Source organism: Schistocerca cancellata, chromosome 10 (assembly GCF_023864275.1).
Source record: "Schistocerca cancellata isolate TAMUIC-IGC-003103 chromosome 10, iqSchCanc2.1, whole genome shotgun sequence".
Classification (NCBI taxonomy): Eukaryota; Metazoa; Arthropoda; class Insecta; order Orthoptera; family Acrididae; genus Schistocerca; species Schistocerca cancellata.
This window is the reverse complement of record NC_064635.1, coordinates 106,182,913-106,210,015: the sequence shown is the minus strand read 5'-3', so window position 1 is coordinate 106,210,015 and position 27,103 is coordinate 106,182,913. Positions and strand designations below refer to the sequence as shown.

General features: G+C 42.6%; 1 non-coding gene across 1 annotated transcript; it reads right to left on the bottom strand.

Annotated features, from left to right (window-relative positions):
- Positions 1-19,859: 19,859 nt before the first annotated feature.
- Trnaa-agc (transfer RNA alanine (anticodon AGC)) lies at positions 19,860-19,932 on the bottom strand. Its single transcript has one exon. It is a non-coding gene; the product is annotated as a tRNA-Ala (tRNA).
- Between the last annotated feature and the right edge of the window lie 7,171 nt (positions 19,933-27,103).

The window sequence follows — 27,103 nt, the reverse complement described above, 5'->3', positions numbered from 1 at the left end:
CTTATGTAAAATTCTGTGCCCTTATCTTCTCATTAGTCTCGGTCATTGTTACGGGTACCTGCGCTAGAATCTTGTGTCTTTGCCACTGTACTATAACCGTTATCGTTAAAAGGTCAAAAAAATTATAAAAGAAATCTATGCCAGTTTTGTTTTTGTTGAAAATGATGACGTCTCAATGAGGAGTCAATCAAGTTGTCCTATTTCCTATTTAACAGTCGAAAGGAGTACATTAATTTACATTACAAATGAAGGGAAATAGTGAAGTACAAATGAAATAATTCATACTGTATTGGCAAGCTAAGATTAAAACTAAAACTACAATTTCCTGTATTTCGAATGTCATAATTGTTTTCGGTTTTTATTTTTCCACCCCTGAGGGAGGAGAGCGGGCTGTTTGAGAACATGCTGGCATCGCTTTCCAGCCACAGGGATTTACCGTTTCATTAATTTTTATTACAATTTATATTTCTTGCAAGTTCTAGATATTTATACTTTCAAACGCCCGCTAAACCCGCTGGGGAGAACAGGTGATTAGGATTGTGTAAAGGGCCAAATAAGGTTGGGGTCAGTTTCACCTTAAAATTGTAATTTATTGTAATTTAATAACACATCAAACTCCAAATATTTCTCGGCTGAAGGCCTCCAAACAAGAAATCTAAAAAAATCAACAAGGTAATTTCACGTGACGAAAGACACGCAGTTACAATTCAAAAATGGTTCAAATGGCTCTGAGCACTATGAGGCTTAACATCTGAGGTCGTCAGTCCTCCAGGACTTAGAACTACTTAAACCTAACTTACTTAAGTACACACACATCCACGCCCGAGGCAGGACTCGAACCTGCGACCGTAGTGGTCGCGCGGCTCCAGACTGAAGCGCCTAGAACCGTTCGGCCACAGTGACCGGCAGTTACAATTACAAATAAAATAATTAATATATATATATATATATATATGTGTGTGTGTGTGTGTGTGTGTGTGTGTGTGTGTGTGTGTAAACAAGATGCAATGCAAACGGCTGAAGGCCCACAATTAATTTTTCAAAATTTTAAAAAACTATAACCATAAGTTTTAGGTGGCTGAAACACACTAAAAGAAAAGACAACACAACGACAATAACCTTTCAGCAAATATCCACTTGCTGGAATTCAAACTTACTTATACGTCGCTGAAGGCCTTTAATTTACATAAAATACAGTAAAACCAAGAATTTATTTAATCATTGGCTATGTTAGATTATAAACAGACAATACAGAATACCCAATTAAAGTTGATTCTTACGTCACATACGACGTGTATTCCGAAAGTAAGGTCCCATCAGTCGCGAAATCGAAACCACAGTGAAAATCCGTCAAGGCTTTGCATAGGTGTGTTGGGCAGTGTCTCTAGCTTGCCCATTGATCGCGTCGCGTGCCTTTTCGCTCTGAGCTCACAGTGAGCACGTAGAGATGCCTACAAAACAGTGTCTTCCGCCAAGTATGAGTGCCCGTGAGAGATTTCGCCTGATCTGATGCAGCCCACACAACATAGCTGTCGTGCAGTTCTCGGCTGCACTCTGCAGGGCCAATGAGTACGCCCCTCAGCGCTTTCGATGGGAAGTCTTTGATCGCCCTCCATTCATCCCGGACTTCGCTCCCTCTGATTTTCATGTCTGCTGACATGAACCGCTGGCTATGAAGTCAACGTTATGGCACAGGCAACGAACTGCAGATTAGCGTAGAGAATCGGCGAAAAGTGCAGGCGGCTGCCTTCTATGTCGAGAGAATTGGAAAGTTGGTACAACGCTACGACGAATGTCTCAGACGGAGCAGCGACTATGTACAGACATTGCTGGAAGGTGTGGTGGCTAACTATTGAAAATAAGTAGCTACATTTTGGGGGTTCTGGCTCACTGGCTCACTGGCTTCTGGCTCACCCCAAGGTATCGAATGACCGGTGCATTACTTCGGGATGTGCGCATACTTTTCATCGGATAGTGTAATTCCGCCCTTCTAGCGATCTCTGCACTAGCACGCTGCAGTTTGCTGGTGGACTCGCTTCGCCCCGGGGTGGCGGCCATCCTGTGTGGCTGCGTGGTTTGAGGGAAGTCTGGCTTGCAGGATTTGCGGTCTACGTCTTTTACGAGGTGTATTCCAAAAGTAAGGTCCAATCGGTTGAGAAATGGAAACCACAGTGAAAATCAAAAGTGTTTTATTTGAGTAAATACATTTTGGGGGTTCTGGCTCACTGGCTTCTGGCTCACCCCGAGGGTCTCATCGGGTTCAATAGAAACTGAGCCAGCTACCCAAAACCCCCAAAATGTATCTACTTTAACCCAATCTCTTCACATAAGTGTCGAATGATGAACATAAGTATTGAACGTTGAATGTAACTGTTGAACATTCATCGTTCAGCACTTATGTTCATCCTTCAACACTGAACGTTGAACGCAGACGTTGAACACTCAACACTTACATTCAATGTTCAACACTTATGTTCATCGTTCAACGCTTATGATCATTGTTCAACACTTATATGAAGAGATTGGGTTAAAGTAGATACATTTTGGGGGTTTTGGGTAACTGGCTCAGTTTCTGGCGAACCCCAATGAGACCCTCGGGGTGAGCCAGAAGCCAGTGAGCCAGAACCTCCAAAATGTATTTACTCGAATGAAGCACTTTTGATTTTCACTGTGGTTTCCATTTCTCAACCGATCGGACCTTGCTTTTGGAATACACCTCGTAAAAAACGTAGACCGCAAATCCTGCAAGCCAGACTTCCCTCAAACCACGCCAGCTACACAGGATGGCCGCCACCCCGGGTGAAGCAAGTCCGCCAGCAAATTGCAGCGTGCTAGTGCAGAGATCCCTAGCAGGGCTGAATTACACTATCCGATGAAAAGTATGCGCACATCGCGAAGTAATGTGAAACCGGCCATTCGATATTACGAGAGGCGGACGCGCCAGTACAAAATAAGGCGGGGAGTATTGTTATATAGAAGCAGTGACAGCTGAATGGGTCGGTCAAGAGATTTCATTGACGTGGAACGTGGACTAGTCACTGGATGTCAACTGAATAACAAAACCATCAGGGACGCTCATCCCTTCTAAAGCTATCTAAGTCGACTGTTGACGATTGTGAAGCGGAACAGCGAAAGAACGACCACAGCTAAACCGAGGCAGATCTCAAGCACTGATAGACAGGGACCGTCGAGAACTGCAGAGCGTGGTTGGAAAAAATCCCGTAAAATGTCCAGAAAGAATCACTCGTCAGTTGAAAACTGCTACCAGCAGTCGACGAAGTTGCGTAGCGAGCTAAAAACAATAGTCGAGCACCTACCCATAAGCCATACATTTCTGTAGGCACTGCCACGCGTCGCTTGATGTGGTGGAAAGAGGTACGCCATTGGACAGCGGATGACTGGAAACAAGCGATTTGAAGTGATGAATCACGCTTTACCCTGTGGTAATCCCATGGAACGGGATTGTGTTTCGCGAATGCCTGTAAAATGTTTCCTACAGCTTTGTGCAGTGGCAATAGTGGACTGTAGAGGAGATTGTGTTACAGTGTGGAGGTGTTTTTCGTTTGTAGGGTGTGGCCTCCTTTTTGCGATTAAGAAAACGCTAAATGCGGAAGGATATGAATACTTCTTATGCCATTGCGTAGAGTACAGGAACGGCTCAGAGACGACGGCTGTATCAGTATGATCGTGCACCGAGATATAGCATCACCTGTGAGGCAATGGTTTGTGAATAATAACATTTCAGAAATGATTGGTGACTCCATAGAGTGCTGTGTGCACAATCAACAGGTAATCTGACACCTTATAATTTTACATGTAGATTTTAATTCTAGCATGTTTTTTCAAGTTGTTTTGAAAATAACACGCCAGTATATGTTGGCAAGATGTGCATTTCCCCCTTCCTATTCCTATGTGTTTCTAATGTACAATATTAAATTTGAAAGATTCAGTTAATGATTTGCAGGTGCACATTTGGTATTTTGTGGTAATATCTTGCCAAATAAAGTAATGTTAAGTCTTCACGTGACACATGTCACATAGAGGGCGTTCCAAGCCCCTGTCACCCTGAGGTCTGCTGTATAGGTGAATGTAAACAGCGTCTTCAGTTATTGTGATAGTTTCATAGCTCCTGTTAACTGTTGTAACTAGACACCAGTGCCAACGAGCTTTAATTTGTACGTTAAAGGTATCTTCTTGCCAACAGTTGGTATATACTCAGGTGTATTTGTGGTCTTTTGTTTCTTATTCACTGATCGCTATGTGAAAATTTTTAACTTCCAGCACTGAAGATGATCAATATGTGACCGAAAATCGACTTTGCTGTTAATAAATCATCAAAATTACGGCTAATGATGACCTTCCTTCTAATTCCAGAAATGGTCTGTCCTGCCCAGAGTCACAACCAGAACCAAATGGAACACCTCTGGGATGAGTTGGCACGTCGACCTCGCTCCAGACCCCAGCGTCCAACATCATTATTGTCCTCAGTTTCGGTTCTTGAGGAAGAATCGGCTGCCATTCCTGCACAGACTTTTTAGTGCCCCCAGCTGAGGTGAAGCCGTCATTAGGTTGAAGGGTCGACAACCCCATATTGATGTCCTCTCATAGGCGACCCAATACTTTTGATCGGGTAGTGGATATCGTCGAAATTGGTTTGAATGAGCCAGCAAATGGAAGCATAACGAACTACATCCCACAGACGAATGCAAGCCACTTGCTCCGATAACTCCCAGGTGAGCTCGGAGTGCTGCTCCACAGTTCGTGGTCTAGTGGCTAGCGTTGCTGCCTCTGGATCACGGGGTCCTGGGTTCGATTCCCGGCCCGATTGTGGATTTTCTCTGCCCGGGGACTGGGCGTTTGTGTTCTCCTCATCATTTCATTATCACTGGACTGTTTAAAAATTGGGACTTTGTATGGGCGCTGATGACCGCACAGTTGAGCTCCCCAAAAACCAAACATCATCATCATCATCATCATCATCGGAGTGCTGACGCACCCTCCACTGTGCTGGCAGCACGCTCGTGCCATCGCAGTGAGGCTGGCCGTGCTGACGTGTTTTGCCGACGCGCCAACACCCACTGCGCCTGAAGAGGGGCTCGCTCGCTCTAAACACAACAATGACTGTTCGCAGGAAGTTAAAAATAATGTGGTTCAGTGCTCGATTAGCTCCTCATAAGCCTTATACAGGCTTTATAAAAAAGAAGCATCCAATTTTTAAAAAATCATGACTATTATGTTATTTGAGATATGTGAGAGAGCAACGTACTGTAAAAAAGAGAAAACACTCGAGTTTTGTATGGTTCCCCGCTAGGTAGCAGCAGTGTACGCCCACTTCAGATCTAATAGAAATTGTGTCGGGACGACAGAAACCGTTCCTCCTACAGCACAGAGCATTAGACGATGAGATGAACAATTCCGAGAAACGGGTTGTTTGTATAAAGCGCGCCACCTATCACAAAGCGAAAAAAGGGGTCCAACTAGAACATTCATATTTCTTTGTGTACTACATGAATATGGATTAAAAAATGGGGGTTCCTATTTTTAAAAAAGCAGTTGATATCTGTTTGACCTATGGCAGCACCACCTAGCGGACCAACCATAGCGCCATCTGGTTTCCCTCTTCAACCTACATGGGTTTCGTTCTTTGTAGTTTTTTCGTTTGATGCTTATTTCGGGAGATATTTGGCCCAGTCACTATCAATGGGCCACCCTGTATATCATCCTCTTGATCTCTTTCCAAGTTTTTCTTTGTTTTCTTCTTTTTGGACTCCTTAGTAACCAACTGTGCTGCATACTCCGCTTTATCAATGCGAACCTTGTCCATCCGTTCAAGTTCTCTAATGCAGTTTGCTCCACGATTAATTCCCACATGCTGTCACTTTACCAATGTTGCCATCATTAAAAGCAATAACAGTATCACTGACCCCCCACTTTAGTGTCTTCATTCCAACAAAAACAATTTTTGGTAAGCGATTCCATACAAAATTATTGTGCGACTCACTAGGATTTTGATTCTGACCATGCAGACAATTCTTCAGTAATTCAGAATTCGCCAGCTCTCTGTAAACAGGTTTTATAATATCCATGAGTGCTGCTGGGATGGAATGTTTATGGCTGTATGAACTGTTTGATTGCTGGGCGTTGCGGTAATTGCACCATGAATCATGTCCAGGAGGGCAAAGGTGGTGTACTGGTTTTTCATCAGTTGACAGTCTATGGAAAAAGGTAGCCCATACTGCCTGCTTCACTTTCAACAAATCCACAGTATTATTTCTAATGGCCATCCCATAATACTGCTGTAGTTCATCAATCATTTTGTCTGCCAGATCGTTTTACCATCAGAAAGTTTCTTGTCTCTCAGACTTTGTTCCAACTTCCTCAACCTGGTGCCCATCATCTTCTGGACATGACCAACGCATTCCAGTTAATAACACAGCAATCCACAGACTTCTACATAAAAAATTACCGATTTTATTAGATCTTTAAGTAATGCACGTAAAAAATTTTAACATTTCGACCGGTGTAGATTATATTTAGAAAAATAAAATAAAATACTTTCCATGTGAGTATATATATCATTTTGCCGGCCACGGTGGCCGCGCGGTTCTAAGCGCTTCAGTCCGGAACCGCGCGACTACAACGGTCGCAGGTTCGAATCCTGCCTCGGGCATGGGTGTGTGTGATGTCTTTAGGTTAGTTAGGTTTAAGTAGTTCTAAGTTCTAGGGGACTGATGACTTCAGATGTTAAGTCCCCTAGCGCTCAGGCATGGATGTGTGTGATGTCTTTAGGTTAGTTAGGTTTAAGTAGTTCTAAGTTCTAGGGGACTGATGACCTCAGATGTTAAGTCCCATAGCGCTCGAGCCATTTTTTGATATATCATTTTACTCGGAAAATTGCCAATTTTTCACAATGAGATAAAAACCGGAAAATGTGAAAAAATTGTTTTTCTGTTCTAACTCCCCTTAAGAACGATGTAAATTTGTATATAGTTTAAGTTCAAGAAATTTGGCTCCCAACATAAATTTCAATTTTTATATTACTAATGTTTGGATCTGTTGACTAATGAGTTTGCCGACATTAAAGTAAATATCTAAAATAATCGAAAAAAATTTATTTCGGAAGTCTGTTCATTGAGTACGTATTGTGATTGTTCTCTGAAGATGCTATAAATTTGAGTTTCTTCTTGAGCGTCCACTAATCTGCCTTTCTCTAACGTACGTAGTACCTTTAATGATACCTCCATGCTGTTGATGTTATGACTGTAGTGTTGTAGATTTGCACTAAATGCAGATTTACTGTGCTCAGTTATGCTTGTGTGATCTCTGAATGTACCCGTTCGCTCCGCAGAAATTTTACCATTCATAACACTTGATTTTAAAAAACCCTGATTGTGTAAACGGTTTTGTTTCGTTGAGTTGTGTGTCTGATTATTTTCCCTAATTTGCTATTTGTGCGGAATTCGACTTGTACTTTAGTTTTATGAAAATTGGCGGCTATTCTGCCTTATACGCTCCATACTAAGGTAAAGCAATGTATTTCGTTTTTTCTGGTTCCGCTTCTATTTTTAGTGTTATTTCTTTATCAGTATTGTTGCGTTTGTTGTGTAATTTTGTAGTATACATTCTCTCTAATGTATCAGCGTTAGAGCCGTTAGTTGTCGCCATATGTTTTATCATACACAGCTCTTCGGTAATTCTACACTGCCGGTATCGAGGTATCTTTAAAGGAACTACACAGGATAGAGGATGACAGATGAATGGACGCTCTAGAAGAAATTGAAATTTATAGGGCCTTCAAGTAACAACCTCAATACACACTGAAGGAACAAACAGACCTCCTCAAATAGAAAGTTTACCGGGTGTTTTACACATATACTCTAAACTTACGCCTTTAGATGTGTGGACTGCTACGGTCGCAGGTTCGAATCCTGCCTCGGGCATGGGTGTGTGTGATGTCCTTAGGTTAGTTAGGTTTAAGTAGTTCTAAGTTCTAGGGGACTTATGACCTAAGATGTTGAGTCCCATAGTGCTCAGAGCCATTTGAACCTTTAGATGTGTGATGTATACAAACAGTTCGGGAACGTGTACAGAAAATTGGAATAGAGATCAACATAAACATCATTTCCGCCCCTTCTTATTGCTCATGAAAACCACAAATTGCATGTTGTACCACACCGAGACCTTCAAAGGTGGTAGTCCAGATTGCTGTACACACCGCTACCTCTAATACCCAGCCGCCCGTCCTCTTGCACTGATGCATTCCTGTATTCGTCGTGGCATACTATCCGCAAGTTCATAAAGGTACTGTTGGTCAAGATTCTCCCACTCCTCAACGGAGATTCGGCGTAGATAAGTGGTTGATGGGTCACGTGGTCCATAAATAGCCCTTCTGAATCAATCCCGGGCATGTTCGATAGGGTTCATGTCTGGAGAACATGCTGGCCACTCTAGTCGAGCGATGTCGTTAGCCTGAAGGAAGTCATTCGCAAGATGTGCACGATGGGTGCGCGAATTGTCGTCTATATGCTGCCGATATGGTTGCACTATCGGTTGGAGGATGGCATTCACGTATGATACAGCCGTTACGGCGCCTTCCATGACCACCAGCGGCGTACGTCGGCCCACATAATGCCACCCCAAAACAGCAGGGAACCTCCACCTTGCTGCACTCGCTGGAGAGTGTGCCTAAGGCGTTCAGCCTGACCGGATTGCCTCCAAACACGTCTCTGACGATTGTCTGGTTGAAGCCATATGCGACACTCATCGGTGAAGAGAACGTGATGCCAATCCTGAGCGGTCCGTCCAGCATGTTGTTGGGCTGCACGGTGTCGTGGTTTGAAAAGATGGACCTCGCCATGGGCCTTGGCAGTGAAGTTGCGCATCATGCAGTCTATTGCGCACAGTCTGAGTCGTACCCGACGTCCTGTGACTGCACGAAATGCATTATTCGAGATGCTGGCGTTGCTGTCAGGGTTCCTCCGAGTCTTAATCCGTAGGTAGCGGTTGTCCACTGCAGCAGTAGCCCTTGGGCGGCCTAGGCGAGGCATGTCATCGACAGTTCCTGTCTCTCTGTATCTCCTCCACGTCCGAACTACATCGCTTTGGTTCACTCCGAGACGCCTGGACACTTCCCTTGTTGAGAGCCCTTCCTGGCACAAAGTAACAACGCGGACGCGATCGAACCGCGCTATTGACCGTATAGGCATGATTGAACTGCAGACAACACGAAACGTGTACCTCCTTCCTGGTAGAATGACCGGAGCTGATCGACTGTCTGACCCCCTCCATCTAACAGGCGCTGCTCTTTGTTTACATCTTTGGGCGGGTTTAGTGACATCTCTGAATAGTCAAAGGGGCTGTGTCTGTGATACAAAGCTTTTTTTTTAATGTGTGTATATATAATCCCCTCAAAACTGCAATAAATAAAATTGAGTATCGACTAGTATTATTGACCAGTGGTTCCTTGATGTGCATATCACGTTTTTATTTCTGCCTAACGAAAACATATAGGTCAAAATCCTTCGAGTATTACGTTGGTGCATAGGTTCCTAGTGTTTGGGATTTTGCATGGATTGCTACGGGTTTATTTATCGATTGTCATTTGTTATTTACAGTTCACTGTAGCTATTTGAGTTTACATATCGTCATTTTGTCGTTTGGGGATAGTGAGTGAAGCTGTGGATGCTAGAAAATGGAGTGCCAATCGGAGAAATCGGAACATTTCCGACATAATCTTCTGTTTGATTGCGATGGAGGGGTGACACCAGGGAAGGCAGGCAGAAACATTTGCGCTGTGCATCGGGATAATGCCATTGGGCAGAGCACGACAAGAAAATTGTTTTCGAGTTTTAAGGAGGATCGTTTTGACATTACTGATTCTCGACCTTTGGGGTCTAATAAAGATCGTTTAAACGCATTAATCAGCAATGATCCACGTCATTGTACTTGAGAACTGGAAAATGTGATGAACTGTGATCATTCCACCACAGTGCAATATTTGCAATCAATGAGGAACGTTCAAAAATTGGGTGCATGGGTACCGCATGCTCTAATCCAAAATCACAAAAATCAGTGGATGACCATATGTGCATCTCTGCTTGCTTGTCATCAACTGACTGGTGAACAATACCAACCGTTTCCATCCTGTATCGTTACTGGTGTCCGCCCCGATTGCTGAGTGATCAGCGTGACGGATTGCCGTCCTACGGGCCAGGATTCGATTCCCGGCTGGGTCGCCGATTTTCTCCGCCCATGGACTGGGTGTTGTGTTGTCCATCATCATTTCATCCCCATACGGCGCGCAGTTCGCTCAATGTGGCGTTACTGGTTGCGAGAGATGATGTCTTTATGCCAACATTAGGAAAATAAAGGAATGGTCGAACCAAACAAACCACCAACTGCATCCACAAAAGACCTGCGTGCATTCACAAAAGATAACGTCATGCATCTGGAGGAACAGTGGCTGTGTTGTTCTACGAATTGCTTGCCCGAAGTGTAAACATCACTGCTGACATTTATTGTCAACAACTGAGACGTGTTACGTATATCTGTTGTGTTTATTAACCTAACCTAGCGTCAATATGCACTAATATGAACGTCTTGTCAGCAACCCAAAAAATTGGTTGTACCTATTGTTAATCCCACATGACGTTGTTCTTATTACGTTGTATTACTTTTTACAGACGCTTGAAAATGGCCATCATAAAATAAAATTCAAACAGCTGTAACAAAGATCGCATCATTTATTAAATTTATAGAAGATGTGGACCCACATTTAAAGAAGGTAATAAACTTATTGAAGTCTGAGCGCGACGCCTGCTTTTCGACATTCAGTTTATTTCCACATACCTTCAGGCTCTTCTTGATTATGGCTTTAGAAGAGACGGGGCAACTAACTGACCTTAACAAATCGATTGGCCAGTCGATTGTTTTTTTTTATTTCAGCCGTTTTTTTTTCAGTTGAATCAAATTAGTTTCTGCGGCTGGGGTAGCCAAATGAATGTTTTTCACCCATTCTCGAGGCCTGAGTGGTTTCAGTTAAAGCGCGACAGGCGACCGACCCGTCTCTGATGGTTACGTCAGTTATATGAATGTTTTTCACACAGGGTCTGAGTTTCAGTGGTCTTACTTAGATATTATTTTAGGCTTTTCGGTTTTGCATGAATCATGTCAAGGGTTACTAACTTTATTAGAGACAAATAACATATCTCATTTCAAGGAGAAGTGAATAAAAATCGTATTTCTAAAAATTACGTATTTTCAAAATTTATACACTTATTTACTTAACTACAAGTTTTTCGAATTTCTGGCATTAATTATGAATTTTTTGTTTGGTTTTGAAACGCTAATAACTGGTGCTACATTACAAATTTTTGTTTTAATGGACAGCTACTTTTTTATTAAAATTTATTGACACCCTGTCTCTCCGAATTCATCACAAAGAAACACCTACCACCTAAGTTTCTGACGCATCTGCTGTTTTATTAACTTAAAAATCTTTTTGAAAAGTTAAGACCGCCGCAGCTGTAAGTTCTTTATTTATAGTCACTACCGGTTTCGCAGCATTTTAGCTGTGTCATCAGGTACAGTCTGTACAAATTGAGACAATTAAAAATCATTTCATGAATATTTCTGTGAAGGTCAAAATGAAAAAAAAAACCTCTCTTAACTTTACCCGATTGTGAAATAAAAATCTTTTATCTTGGTATACCACACAAGTAATGAATACAAAACTAGGTTCCAGCAGGAAAGAGACTAAAGTTTATAATAATAATAATAAAAATGTTTTTCCACGGGATTAATGAGAGCAGGAATACTATTGTTATTATTATTATTACTGTTATTATTGATGTTATTATAAGGAAGATGAGATGTTTTAACAAAGAAAATGAAATGATCGGAGTAGCTGGTTTTCGTGGGCACTCATTAATAGGCTGATGCTAGACCGCCTGTTGGTAATAAAGATTTGTGTCGCCAGTGCAGTCGTGCATAAAAATGCGTACAATAAATTGTGATCGGATTTCGTAAATCGTGAAAAGATACTGGAGGGAGAATCTATGATTGATGATGCAAATTTTCATATGTGCTGCTACGATGGCTGTCGATCAATTGCATCACTTTACCAAGATTTCCACGTTGCCTCGTCTGACAAACTCTGAAAGAGAGAAATGCGGCTTAGGACAAAGTAGATATGATAACCATTTTTAAATAAGAACATTTCTACGTTTGACGTATCTATTGCCATAAAAGATACAAACACGAAAATTATCGCACCGTGCATGTATACCGGAGGCTGACAGAAGAAGAAAAATGAACGAGGGAGACAAGATCCTCGCTAAAGAAGCTACAATCACTTGTTTCGCAGGTTGTTTTTAAAGAAGTTGCTTCGTTTGATCCGTGGAGAAGTCGATTCTCCAATTAGTTTAAAAAGAAGGGGTATCACCATCTGAATATGGATTTGCGAAAATCCGAAACCGGTAACGGTTTGATTTAAACACATTTTTTTAAAACCATCCAGGAAGCTGATTGTTACTTAAATTATTAACGTTACTGTTAATAACTACTTTTCATTAAGCGTATAGAAGTTCTGTCTCTCTCTTCTCGCTAGTTTGTACCCATCAAAGATACTTCTATTTTGGTAAATGCTGGGGTGACTTGAGCAGAAAGCATACAAGATACATTTTTTAAAATTATTTGGTAAGCATAATTAGTTGTTTTTTAAACATAAAGCGTCACTTGTCGGAAGCATTTGATATGAGAAAAGTATGTCATCAGTCGTTAATTTTCTTCCATTTTTTAAATTAATATAGCTTCACAATATGAATCAACCTTGCAGATACTATATACCACAATGAATTGATTTTGAGGCCATTTAGTATCCAGTCCTATGATTTCTTTCACATCCACACCACTGACCGTTTCGGTCATTCTCATCCAAAGTTCAGTACCATATTAAGAAAACGCCTGTTCGTAAACGTGGATGAAAACTTGAATTAAAAGCTACTTATTGGCACTCAACAAAACGCGAATATCGGAACTGCAATAATAGTGTCGACAGGTGGTAACAGTATAATAATTTAACAATGGCAAAGTGATCGAATGTTTCTGCTCAGGACTGAAGGCCACTGACTGCGTCGACTGTTCTCATTCATTTGCTCTCACAGACTGGTTTCACTCAAGAGAATTAATGAATAGTTCAACCAGCACGTAGGAGTGAGTCGATTGTTCTCCAACAACCGACTGAGTTAGTTGCTTCCATTCGTTTGTTTCCATCAGTAGTGTTTACGCAACGTGACGTGTGAATAAAACAATGAAATGCATTTTCGTTTCCTCTGACGCGCTATCAACACAAATAAAACTGCCTTATTAAAAGACACGAAGCGAATATTTGCAGACTCGCTCGCGGTGGCAGGCACTACAAAAATTCTAAACCGATCGATGCAGCTGTTGGCCGCTTTACGCTGTATGGAAGTGGTACTGGAACTCGCCGCAAGGGGCGCTGGCGAGAGCTAGTGGCACACCCGATTGGCCCGGTCGTAAATCAATGGCTTCCACCAGCGTTGCCAACGTCGGTGGAGGGGGGGGGGGGGGGAGGGAGTGTGCACTTGCACAGATACGCAGCCGGGAGCTCTGGAGCGGCGCCAGTGAATTAATTACTCCTTAAGGGCTCAGTTGGCTCACGCTGTCGCATCTTCGCCCGATAACACACTGGCCCCCTCCCGCTGTTCCTCGCTGCCAGCGATGTGTGACGTCCAACCAGCTGACCCACTCACACCACTGCACACAATAGCGGACTGAAATGAGAGTACCATTTCCATACGAACAGTTTCTTTCCCACTAAAGTACACGAATAACTGTAACGCAGTCCGATTAAAATTACTTGGTAATTGACACTTCATGCGTTGTAGCTGATTTTCTCAGATAATGGTGCTTAGCTTCACTCTCGAGCCGTTCTCCGTATCCAACCAGCCCAACGAGCTAAAATTTCATAGAGTGGCTATAGGTCCGCCAGGTTTGAAGCAAATTGAAGTTCTGTCCGCCATGTTTTCTTTAGTCAAGGCATTCGTCTGCTGTGTCCCGCCCCCTTGTAACTGCGTTTGACTTACTTGAAATAGCCCATACTAGCTTTATTTTTTCTAAAACAAGCAATAGACAGCAGTGATTTCAGTGTACACTGACAGCAAAAAGGGATGTTTTTGTCGAAATATGGCTAAACTTTTTGATGTAGATAACACTACAAGACAACTCAAATAAGTCTGTCCATCCACTATAACGTTACTTGTTGCCCATAAATTAATGCAATTACAGCAGGAACAACCAGAATATTACGGTGAAACTTCTAAACATGCTGTGGTTAACTAATAGAAACAGTAACGGGCGCAGAAATGCGATATTTTTGTCGCTATTTCAAAGTAAACAGTCAAAGCCTCAAAAACCAGTACACTGTGAACGAGAATATTATTTGAAATATGTGTTACAAGTAGTTAACACAAGCATAGTAATTCAATAATAATAATAATCTACAAGAAAAGTAAAATAATTTATTTACATTTAATTTTCACAATGTTTTAACTGACATTCGTACTTTTTCAGTCTTTTCACTGACCTTTAAATAAAATAAGCTTCGTGTATAGTTGTCTCACAACTTTACCTCTCTGCTGAGATGATTTTGATTTGCATAAGTGATTTATTCGACATACAAAATAATGTTTGAGCAGCAGTTTTATCAGTTTAACATAATGGGCTTCTTCACCAAATTCAGTTTCTGTAAAAAGATGTTCATTGTTTATAAATAAGGAGCCCCTCACCAATTGCAACACTTATGTCTGGAACCTCAAGAAAACGGTTTTCTGACATTTCAGGATTATGTCCTCATTATTTCTGAAAACCTTCTCAGCAACATTACAAAGTTTAACAACATCATTAGCTGGATTGATTAAACTGGTTTTCACATCTTTCACTGCAATCAATCCAGTTCTTTTAGCCTCAATACAAGCAAAAATAACTTCTAAGCAGTCAGTACAGTTAATTTTGCTTGTCACCTGTCTCACTATACTTCCAGCTATGTACTCAGTGACACATTGTGAGTACATACTCAGTGAGGCATAATCTGGCACATAATCATGGTCTACAGCTGCAGGGCTTACCTTAGCAAAAGGAAGTGATGGAACGGGTGCAGGAGGTAGCATACTAGTATTTGATTCTTGGCAATTGCCATTTTGAGAACCTTCTATCTGTGCAATTAAGCATTTCCTGTATGCTGATCTAAACTGCACAGCATTTGGGTTATTTCTGTTTCCTCCTCTACTACGAATGCTGGAGAAAAACAATTCCAAGTTATCTTGACTTGTTCTACAGGTCAAAATATAATTGAGCTCTGCATTTTCTTTCCAAACATACAATTCTGCAATTTGCCTTATGCTCATTAAATTCAGCATAAGTCCATACAGCGCCATTTTTCTGTTAGACAGAATAACAGGACTTCCATCAGAAAGGTTTAAAGACTTGAAATACTTAATGTATTCATTGATCCTTTTACAGACTGTGTCTCTGTTCCCTCTGAAAATTGGTGCCTAAGTGCCCTTGCCCATTGTGTGGCAAGAATTTAATAAATCAAAGGCACTGTCTAACATTTTGATATATTTAACTGTTGCCTCACACCCATAAAATTCTTTAATGCCTAAATCTTTGCAGAACAACATGGCATTTGCAACAGAATTGCTAAGGGTTTGTGCTGCCAAAGCCACTTTCATTTTTTGAGTATGGTACAGAATGTGCTGCCTCCTAAGTTTGTTTGCAGCATGCAAACCTCCCCTTTCATGCAAGTCCACTAACTTTTTAAAATATTCCCATTTAATTATGTTATCACTGCCTGAAATGGTACCATCTAACAAAAAATTCTTTTCTGCAAGTAAATTACGTGCAAGCTTTAGCATGTGAGCTGTGTCAAACATGCAAAATACCCTCATATCATTATTTGAAGGGTGGGGAAACCAACACTGTGCTCCCTGTTCATCGCATCTGATCCCTAAATTTGGCATTAAAGATCTATTTGTGGCAGTACCATCGCAAACCACAGCTACTATAGTAACACCAGTGTCTTCAAGTTTTCGGAGATACTGTTGTACCAAATTTAGCTTTACAGTAGAAGATAGGGAGTGAACTAAACAATAACCCACAGGAATTTTCCAATTTCTGTTTAGCGCTGTGACCATGAACACAAGAGCCTCTTTTGCTGCCTCGCTATCTTCACTTTCTATGCCACCCTCCCCAAAATCAACATAGCCTCTTATTTTTTCCCCATCCCAAACAAGGTCCTTCTTAATAGCCATCTCATCAAACATCAATGTTGCAAAAATTTGGGTTGTGCTATTCTGAACTTCGGAGGCAATTTTACTGAAACCCTCCTCAGTAAAACCTGGATGGCCACCCACTGACATTGCCCAACGGCGAAGCGTTCTTGGGTGGGGTAATTTCACAAATTTTCGTAAGTAGCTGTGTGCCTTGGCAGAATAAAAGTTTAGGGTCAGGGCAAATTTCCTTATTTGCTGAGAATAATGTCATACTTTAGCACTGCACTGAAGTTCCAATAGCTCCTTCAACAAACCAACTACATGTTCACTGTTTAACATATCAGAAACTGAACTACATAGCGTTCTTCTCAAACCAGCAACTAAAGTCTGTAACTGCACTATTCTTCTTTTGTGTCGTACACTAAGTTGCTTCATTTGCTTTATCCGCTTCTTTAGTCGCACATTCTCTGCTTGTACTGTGATATATTGTGTTTTCAACTTCTTAGGGCTTGGTAGACAGTAATTGTGGTCAGCAGAAACAGATGTGGGTCCGACAGGCACTGAAAGAATGCAGGTACATCATAAGTTTATAACAGAGTTACACCATAAGATTATAATAGAAAGTATGTAATTCAAAGTAATAAGAACACCGAGTAAAATTAAATTATTGACTTACTTTATGCTAATGATGTCACTGTAACAGCACTATCTTGCAAATTGTCGAAAGATCGCTTTCTGGGTTGTGGTCGTAATACTTTATCTTGCTTTTGTAAATGTGGTGGAAAGTTAAAGATAGTAGGTACTGCTTTTGACAAAAGGAGCCTCTGGACATTTGTGTGGTACATATATTTCTCTTCAAAATGAGCTGAACAGAGGTAACTGGCTGTAGTAGGAAACCAGTTTTCTCGGTTCATATTTATAACCCATCTTTTTGTAATTTCCTTATCTTTTAAAGGAAATCTGTAATCAACGATATATAAATTACTTTCCTGCATTTGTCTTAAGCATAATTACAGTTCCAATGCAAATGACTCTTTAATAAACATTAAAAAACGTGTGTCGTATTTCGGTACTAATATACTCATTTATAATATGAAATATTTGTTGTTTTATCGCTGCGATTTGTGCAATTGAACGCTGAACACACTGCAGGCATGTTGACTTTATATTTTGTAACAAAAAAGTCAACTAGAAAAGTTAAATATTGCAGTAATATCACAACAGCTGACACACTTCCAACCTTCGACCATAGATACTAGTAGACTGGCCTTGCTGTGCTGAAGCTATAGGGCTGGTGTGGCTCCAACATAAACCACGTGACTGTTGGCAAAACGTGGCGGGATTTCAAATCAGCGGTCTGCCATCCTATGTTTGTATCGTATTTTACCCACATTTCTCAGTTGACTGTCAAACGCTTCCAACAAAAATTACTTTTTTATTTGCGAAAAATTATGTCAGAACTACATTTGACCTGGATTTGTTCACAGTACCATTTATAAAATCTAACAAATACATCGAACGCCCCTCTGGTGGGCAGCGGGACGAAATTACTATAAACGATCAATTAAAGTAAAATGTCGTTAAATTCTTTTAAACAGTAAGAGTGGGCTCGTGTAAAAGTTTTAAACATTGGATTCGCCGCGTTTTGAGCTCTAGTCACTTATAAAAGAAAATGGGATATGGGAATTATGTCAACTATAGGTGCCAAAATTGTCGACTTTAGGAGCAGGTCCATTTTAGAGTATCAATTTTAGGCGCACTTCAAAGGTTCAGTTCCTACTATTTTTACAAAAGTTTAAACTATTAGTTTAAAAAAAATTATATTTTACATGAAAGGTGAGACTTTGAAGTTTCAGAAAATAATTTTGGATCCTACATTTATTTAATAGTATTAGAAGGTAGAAAAAAATTCTCTTCATGTGTCGACCATAGGTTATTATATTATAATTTCACTTATATATACAAAAAGGCGCGTATGTGCAGATGGCTTAAAGTTTTTCCGTTTCAGGGCCTGTATCCAAAGCTGCCTTCGATTTTCATCTTTAGGGAACCTATGAGTAGGAACGAGAAATAGTTATACTTACTTCTGTAACCGAATTATCACAGATACTTTCCAAAATGTAATATGAGTCTGACTTTACAGGCATCACTCTCAACACTTTAATTTACGTGATACTCTATTTCAAGTGTAAAAAACATATAAAAGTCACGTCAGCAGATTTCAATAAACGCATCTGCACTATCATAGAAACACACGTGAAATGTAATGCCATTTCCCCCGACGAAACTCTGAGTACAGCCATAAGCGCAACACGAAACGACCAAGTTTTGCCAACAATCACGTGACTTTAGCCCAGAGATGTTGGAGCCACGAAAATGACGTCAGGGCCAGTCTATTATATTTATGGTCGAAGCTTCCAACACAAACAACAGTAACGCTTTCCTAATGTTTTGACTAAGGAGAACATGGCGGCCGAGTTAGCGTTGGTTGCCGCTAGGAGCGCTGTAACTGTATCTCAGCCACTCTATGAAATTTTAACTCGTTGAACCAGCCACAACAATTAGTTCACTTGCGCCGGCCGGAGTGGCCGAGCGGTTCTAGGCGCTACAGTCTGGAAGCGCGCGACCGCTACAGTAGCAGGTTCGAAATCTGCCACGGGCATGGATGTGTGTGATGATAGTTCGGTTGAAGTATTTCTAAGTTCTAGGGGACTGATGACCTCAGATGTTGAGTCCCATAGTGCTCAGAGCCATTTGAACCAACCATTAGTTCACTTCCAATGCCTTGTCCAGCTTTCTTTCCATATATGTTTCTATCTAGAATCCTATGTCTGGCCCTATTATTTCGTATTTCATCGCAAATGATAACCACACCAGAAACAACACATACACACACACACACACACACACACACATACATACATGCAATTATGCTAACGAAATACACACGCTCCATACATAGCTCTAAGCAAACACTGCTGGATTCTTCCACACAAGACGCGATTCAGCGTCACGTATACAGCTATTGTAATCACAGAGATCGGCTTGCATCAGATGAGCTTCGCACGACGTTGCCTGAAGCAGAATTTTTAAAAGCTGCAGTTCATCGTTGAACACCACTGGAGTCATTATGCAGCAACCTTCCGCAGTGTAATGGCATAGCGCAGAGTTTAGCGCATAAATTTGCTCTGAAAAGTGGTAGGTTTGTCTCGTCAAATGGAGCGAATGCTTTTATTTTTTTTAGTTTTCTAAATCTAATCAAAACATAATTAAATTTCCCACGAGACATTTAAGTCTCATCTTTGTCTACGATAATTCTGAAAGCTGAAGAGTTGGGTTCGAGTCCCGGCTCTGGCACAAATTTTATTTCTTCAGCTTCTAGCATTATCGTAGCTAATCAAAATACTTTCTTTCTATTCAATTAATTTATTTAAATGTAAGTTTTATCTTTCTAATAATTTTCCGCATCGTTTCCATCATCATATTGATTTTTCTATTTGCTTTTATTTTTCTTCCCATTCTTTTTCTACGATAATGATCGAAGCAGACGAAATGAATTAAAATTTATACTGCGGCTGGGACTCGAACCCGGGTCGTCTTGCTTGCTAGGCAAAAATGCTAACCATTACACCATCACAGTACGATGGTTGCAGCGCTGCACGAACTACCTAAGCTGAGTGCCCTCCCCAGCACAAACTTCAATCCATTTTTCCCTTACATATTGTCACTACTGCCGGGGCTCTCCGATGTTAGGAAACAGGGAAACATTTAACTATAAAATCTATAAGATCACCAATGATACAAGCGTGTCCCATTACGTCCGATGCTGGGGTGCTTGCCAATATCGGAGAGCCCTGTCAGTAGCGACAATATGTAAGGGAAAAATGAACTGAAGTTTGTGTTGGGGAGAACATTCAGCTTAGGTATTTCGTGCAGCAATTTTTGCCAAAGTACTGCGGTGGTATAATGGTTAGCATTTCTGCCTAGCCAGGAAGAAGACACTGGTTCGACTTCCAGCCGCAGTAGAAATTTTAATTCATTTCGTGTACTTCGATCATTATCGTAGATAATCAAAAGAGACTTAAATGTCGCAGGGAAACATTTAATTATATTCTTTTTTCGTTTGATATCTGCTTGTCTCGTCTATAACCTGCAATCAAGTGCCAACTAGGACTGCTCATCGGTTGATAATACGGCACATCATGTAGCCAGTCTGAGTAAAGTTTCGGGTAACCAATGATAGCGAGAAATTACAGTTTGCTTTTAGAGCTGAAACTGAAAGTCTTCTGTCTTGACTTTGCTCGTAGAGGTTAGCCTTAAACGCCGCGAACAAAGCAGTCGTGATTTTAGTTCTGCAGCAGATTGTTAATGGCCGTTTCCTCGGACATATTACACGTCACGGGATTGTGGTTAGTTTAGGACATGAGTTTAAATTCGCGGCTACAAAACGCGTCTCCTGCCGCAGTTCAGTCATTGGTCACTTACAATCACTTGTCGACAGAGCATCTTCCATTTCCGTCATACCTTGCTGCGACCGCTTCCCAACATTGCCCCGCGTTACACACTGAAATAAACCGCCATATTTGTGTTGCCTATAATAGACCGGTAGCCGGCAGTGGATGAAGCAACACTCTAGAGGCAAGCGACAGATGTCACTTATCAAGTAATGTTAATCGGATAATAAAATTGGCTCCACTCCACTCTGGGCGCCTCGTATAGCAACCAGCTATGATTTTCTAGAAATATGGCGGTCTCGGTTGCAAAATCTTTTTTAAAAACAGGAAATGACGCGTTTCACCTTTCTGGGGCATCATCAGATTGGCTTAAGGGTGAAAAATGACAATAGTGAGGCTGGTGCAGATTAAAATGAGGGAATGGTGTTAATATACTGTAAACATACAAAAGAGAAAAAGTTCCAGGCAGTGCAGCCGTCTGTATAATTAACCATAACAGTGAACTCAGTAAAAATTAATGTGAAAACCAATATTCGCCCATTAATGCGCACATATGGCATTAAGACAAAATTTTATAAGGAACAGTCCTATCGTCACGGGATGAGAAAAAGCATTACGGAACCTGGAACCGAGAATACAATGCCACGTATTACAGTGTCTGCTGGACAGGAAAACTATAACACGTCAAGAAAATTTAACAAATCTTCCGTAACACTGAGCCAACCGCGTTCTGGCGTACACAGCATGGAGCGTGGCGTATAGCTGACAAATAGCAGCTAATGCGTTCGGGAACAGGATACGTCAGTCCTCCAAGCCGGCCACACAGACACAGAGCCGTAGATTTGTGTGTGTGTGTGTGTGTGTGTGTGTGTGTGTGTGTGTGTGTGTGTGTGTAGTGTGTGCTCCTTGATGACTTATTCTTCTAGGATGGGATGTAAGGATAAAAGGAAAACACTTTATTTAATACACATTCAGTTAGGCTTGGGCACTCAATGGGCCTTTTAGCCTGCTGTCTTTGGTGACGTCTATCTCCTGTGGAGGGTGAGATGTGTCAAGGCTGTTATGTGTGACTGCTTCCTCGTGTTATGACAGATCGCCTCTGCGGTGTGAATCGTTATTCACTTCGGTAGTCGATACTTGTACCTTCTTGCAGGGTTGACCGTTCCTACCGATTCTAAGGGTCGAACTTCGCCCCTAAAAGCATCGATTTTGTCAAAAACTCGTAGAGCCTTCTCATGGACCTTCTCTTTTATAGTGGTCTCGTGGAGTGCGGTGCGGATTCGATGTTTCTTGTCCACCATGGAGCTCTTGTGATCCATCGGTAGTAAATGTTTTGCAGCGCTTGGAGTTTCTTGTAGTTGGAGACATACGTAGTACCCCCCGCGAGGTGGAGCCATATAACATTGTGGGTTCCACCGTTGCCTTATACATTTTGAGTTTAGTCTTAGGGTTGAGATCCTTACTCTTCAGGAACGGAATCAATGACCTGGCCACCTTCTGCGCTGCCGTCTTCTTGTCGTCAATATGCTGCGTAAAGAGCAATTTTTTGTCAAGGTAGGCACCGAGGTACTTCACTCCCGGCGACCATGGGATAAATTGATTAGCTGTTTGGAGTCTGTCGCTCAGAACTGGTTTCCTCCGTGTGAACATAACGGCTGCCGTCTTCGTCGGGTTGATCGTTATCTTATTTTGCAGCGCCCAGCCGTTCCATTACATCAAGTTGCAGTTGCATCCTAATGATTAACTGGTCCAAGTGTCGTCCAGTCGTCAGAAAGGCCGTAGAGGCAAGATTATACGACAGTAGTAGCAGACATTAAAGGTGGATTAGAATTATATATTAATACCTTCAGCTGCTGACGGGCGTTGATATATATCAACGGGGACAGGTGAAAATGGGTGCCCCGACCGGGACTCGAACCCGAGATCTCCTGCCTACGTGGTAGACGCTCTACCCATCTTTTTTTTATCATTTTGTTCTATGTTGTTCGTTGAATTTGTTCGGGGAGGACGTCCGATGGCTCCCCTTTTGGTTCTCCGTTGACCTGTTCACTCAGTTGTTACAGAGGGTAGGTAACCTTCTGGCCACCTGGTAACCATCTGAGCCACCGAGGGCACATAGGATAGTGGGACTGCAAGGACTGTCTCGCGCACGCCTCCCGCGAGACCCACATTCTCACCTTATATGTCCACACACTACATTCGTAGTGTCCCACGCCAACACATGCATTACTCGTGGAAGACATTCTTACCAAGTCCCGTAAGAGTTCGGGTAAATATGTGTGCATTCGCACAGAACAGGAAGGACGTGGCCGGTATTGCAAGAACTATTAACTTATATCGATATCGTGTCTTTCCTTTCGAACATGTCCGAAAGAACAGACACCATATTTATACAAGCATATTAAAGGTAGAGGGCATTGGGTAACCATCGACCTTACAAAAAGCGATTGCATGACTAAACTACATATGCGGATGACAAAGGTAAAACAGTGAATTATTAAAATTGAATTTAGTGCAAGAATATTAATAAAATAGATGCAAAAACACAAAATTAGTACAGGTAAAAAGATATCTGTAAGGTGTAAAAGTGATATCTATAAAGGGTAAAAAAGAATGTCAGTCGGACTGTAGTCGCTCGTCTCCATCTTCCACGATGCGTTTCGGACGATTATGGGTCCCTCCATCACCGAGCGAATTTCCTTAACCAGACAAGTCACTTTTTACGAATAGTATTTACGTTATACACATTTCGTACACTCTCTGACCAAAACCATGCAACCAGCTATTAGTGGACCTTAATATGACATGAACTCTGCTAGGGACCCTTCAGTGAAGTATCTGAAGGTCTGTGGAGGAATGGCAGCCTATTCTTCCCCTGAAGCCGAAACCAGAGAAGGTACTGATGTTGGACGATGGGATCTGCATCGACATTCTGACTCTTCCACAGACTCTGGATAAGCTGGTCCGCTTCAGGAATGTTATTGTCCACAAACTACTGCCTCAAAGATGCCTCTTTATGAAAGGATGCATCGTCATACTAATTCGAGCGTGAGTCATAAATGTGGCGCAAATGGCAGAATATGATATATCGTTTTAACTTTCGTATATGTATGTAGAAGGTGGCAGCACACGTCGCGTGGAAGGCAGCTGATGCACAGTATTCCGCGGCCAATGGTTAATGATCTAAAGTCATGCTAAGATGGCAAGTGTGCTACAAGAGTGTAACTGACTGGGTCAACGCGATTTTTGTGAGTCGAACACAAAATGTCCATACCGAAATTCGCCCCATATGTAATTAGAATCGTGTTTCACGGAAATTTTTGTTAATTTGGGTACAGAAATCCAGCAAAGGGCAAAAAAATGGAGCGACCTGGCCGTCCCCGTTATCTAGTAATGGCACATTGCTGAGTCGTCTAGGGGTATTTTGCTACCCGCATGACAAATCGGCGTTGTGGGTTGCAGCAATGTAAGGAATCGAATAAAATACACTCCTGGAAATGGAAAAAAGAACACATTGACACCGGTGTGTCAGACCCACCATACTTGCTCCGGACACTGCGAGAGGGCTGTACAAGCAATGATCACACGCACGGCACAGCGGACACACCAGGAACCGCGGTGTTGGCCGTCGAATGGCGCTAGCTGCGCAGCATTTGTGCACCGCCGCCGTCAGTGTCAGCCAGTTTGCCGTGGCATACGGAGCTCCATCGCAGTCTTTAACACTGGTAGCATGCCGCGACAGCGTGGACGTGAACCGTATGTGCAGTTGACGGACTTTGAGCGAGGGCGTATAGTGGGCATGCGGGAGGCCGGGTGGACGTACCGCCGAATTGCTCAACACGTGGGGCGTGAGGTCTCCACAGTACATGTTGTCGCCAGTGGTCGGCGGAAGGTGCACGTGCCCGTCGACCTGGGACCGGACTGCAGCGACGCATGGATGCACGCCAAGACCGTAGGATCCTACGCAGTGCCGTAGGGGACCGCACCGCCACTTCCCAGCAAATTAGGGACACTGTTGCTCCTGGGGTATCGGCGAGGACCATTCGCAACCGTCTTCATGAAGCTGGGCTACGGTCCCGCACACCGTTAGGCCGTCTTCCGCTCACGCCCCAACATCGTGCAGCCCGCCTTCAGTGGTGTCGCGACAGGCGTGAATGGAGGGACGAATGGAGACGTGTCGTCTTCAGCGATGAGAGTCGTTTCTGCCTTGGTGCCAATGATGGTCGTATGCGTGTTTGGCGCCGTGCAGGTGAGCGCCACAATCAGGACTGCATACGACCGAGGCACACAGGGCCAACACCCGGCATCATGGTGTGGGGAGCGATCTCCTACACTGGCCGTACACCACTGGTGATCGTCGAGGGGACACTGAATAGTGCACGGTACATCCAAACCGTCATCGAAACCATCGTTCTACCATTCCTCGACCGGCAAGGGAACTTGCTGTTCCAACAGGACAATGCACGTCCGCATGTATCCCGTGCCACCCAACGTGCTCTAGAAGGTGTAAGTCAACTACCGTGGCCAGCAAGATCTCCGGATCTGTCCCCCATTGAGCATGTTTGGGACTGGATGAAGCGTCGTCTCACGCGGTCTGCACGTCCAGCACGAACGCTGGTCCAACTGAGGCGCCAGGTGGAAATGGCATGGCAAGCCGTTCCACAGGACTACATCCAGCATCTCTACGATCGTCTCCATGGGAGAATAGCAGCCTGCATTGCTGCGAAAGGTGGATATACACTGTACTAGTGCCGACATTGTGCATGCTTTGTTGCCTGTGTCTATGTGCCTGTGGTTCTGTCAGTGTGATCATGTGATGTATCTGACCCCAGGAATGTGTCAATAAAGTTTCCCCTTCCTGGGACAATGAATTCACGGTGTTCTTATTTCAATTTCCAGGAGTGTATAATTCTTTAGATACGAACGCTTCCACAAGAAATTTATGCTGCAGTCTATTATCGCTTTGTCGAATGACTGAATAAGTGTTTAAGTTTTCAAAAGAAGGATGTTGAAAAGGAAAATAAATTTCAGATTCGTACATACATCCCTGATGCCTCCAACCCAGTTTGCGACTTATTTATTGCATCACAGTCGGCGTCTCGTAACTGTTGTCCGCAGCTCGTGGTCTCGCAGTCGCGTTCTCGCCTCCAGGGCGAGTGGTCCTGAGTTAGATTCCCGGCGGTGTCAGGGATTTTCACCTGCTTCGAGATGTCTGGGTGTCTGTGCTGATTTCATCATCATTCATTAAAGTGGCGATGTTAGACTGAGCAAAGGTTGGGAATTTGCACGGTCGCTCATAACCGCGCAGTTGAGCGCCCCACAAACCAAACATCATCATCTTATTCCTCTACTGTATCCAGTAAACATCCTTGTAAATGTGTTCATATTATTCTGCATTTAGCGTTTTATCCTAACCACGAAAAATACAATACTGCAGAATCGCCTACATCTACTTCTACATCTACCTGATTACTCTGCTATTCACAATAAATTGCCTGGCAGAGGGTTCAATGAACCACCTTCAAGCTGTCTCTGTACCGTTCCCCTCTCGAACGGCACGCGAGAAAAATGAGCACTTATATTTTTCTGTGTGAGCCCTGATTTCTCTTATTTTATCGTGGCGATCGTTTCTCTCTATGCAGGTGGGTGCCAACAGAATGTTTTCGCAATCGGAGGAGAAAACTGGTGATTCAAATTTCACGAGAAGATACTGTCGCAACGAAAAACGCCTTTGTTTTACTAATTGCCACACCAATTCACGTATCATGTTTGTGGCACTATCTCCCCTATTTCGCGGTAATACAAAACGAGATGCCCTTCTTTGTACTTTTTCGATGTCATCCGTCAGTCCACCTGATGAGGATCCCGCACAGCACAGCAATATTCCAGAATAGGTCGGACAAGCGTGGTGTAAGCAGTCTCTTTAAGGCGGAGCTCACCATCTGCACCATCGTCGATAGAACCGACTGTGGCCCTTTGGTGCAGAGCCGAGTGGAGGATCTGAATCAGAGGCTCAGGCTTTTCTGCGACCGTGTAGGCTGAAGATTCCTTGCCTTGCGCCATCGGGTGGTGGGTTTCCGGGTTCCGCTTAATGTGTCAGGAGTCCGCTACACACAGGAGGCGGCTACACGGCTGTGTGGAAGGGACTGGGTGGTTTTTTAGGTTAGAGGGTCTCAGGGAAACACAGAAGGGGCATCCGTCTAAAAGTGGACAGGTAAAACACAGTAAGGTAGTTGTAGAAACGATTGGTATTGCAGTTGTAAATTGTCGTAGCTGTGTTGGGAAACAACCAAAGCTCCAAGCCCTAACAGAAAGCACTGAAGCTCAAATAGTTATAAGTACATAAAGCTGGAAATA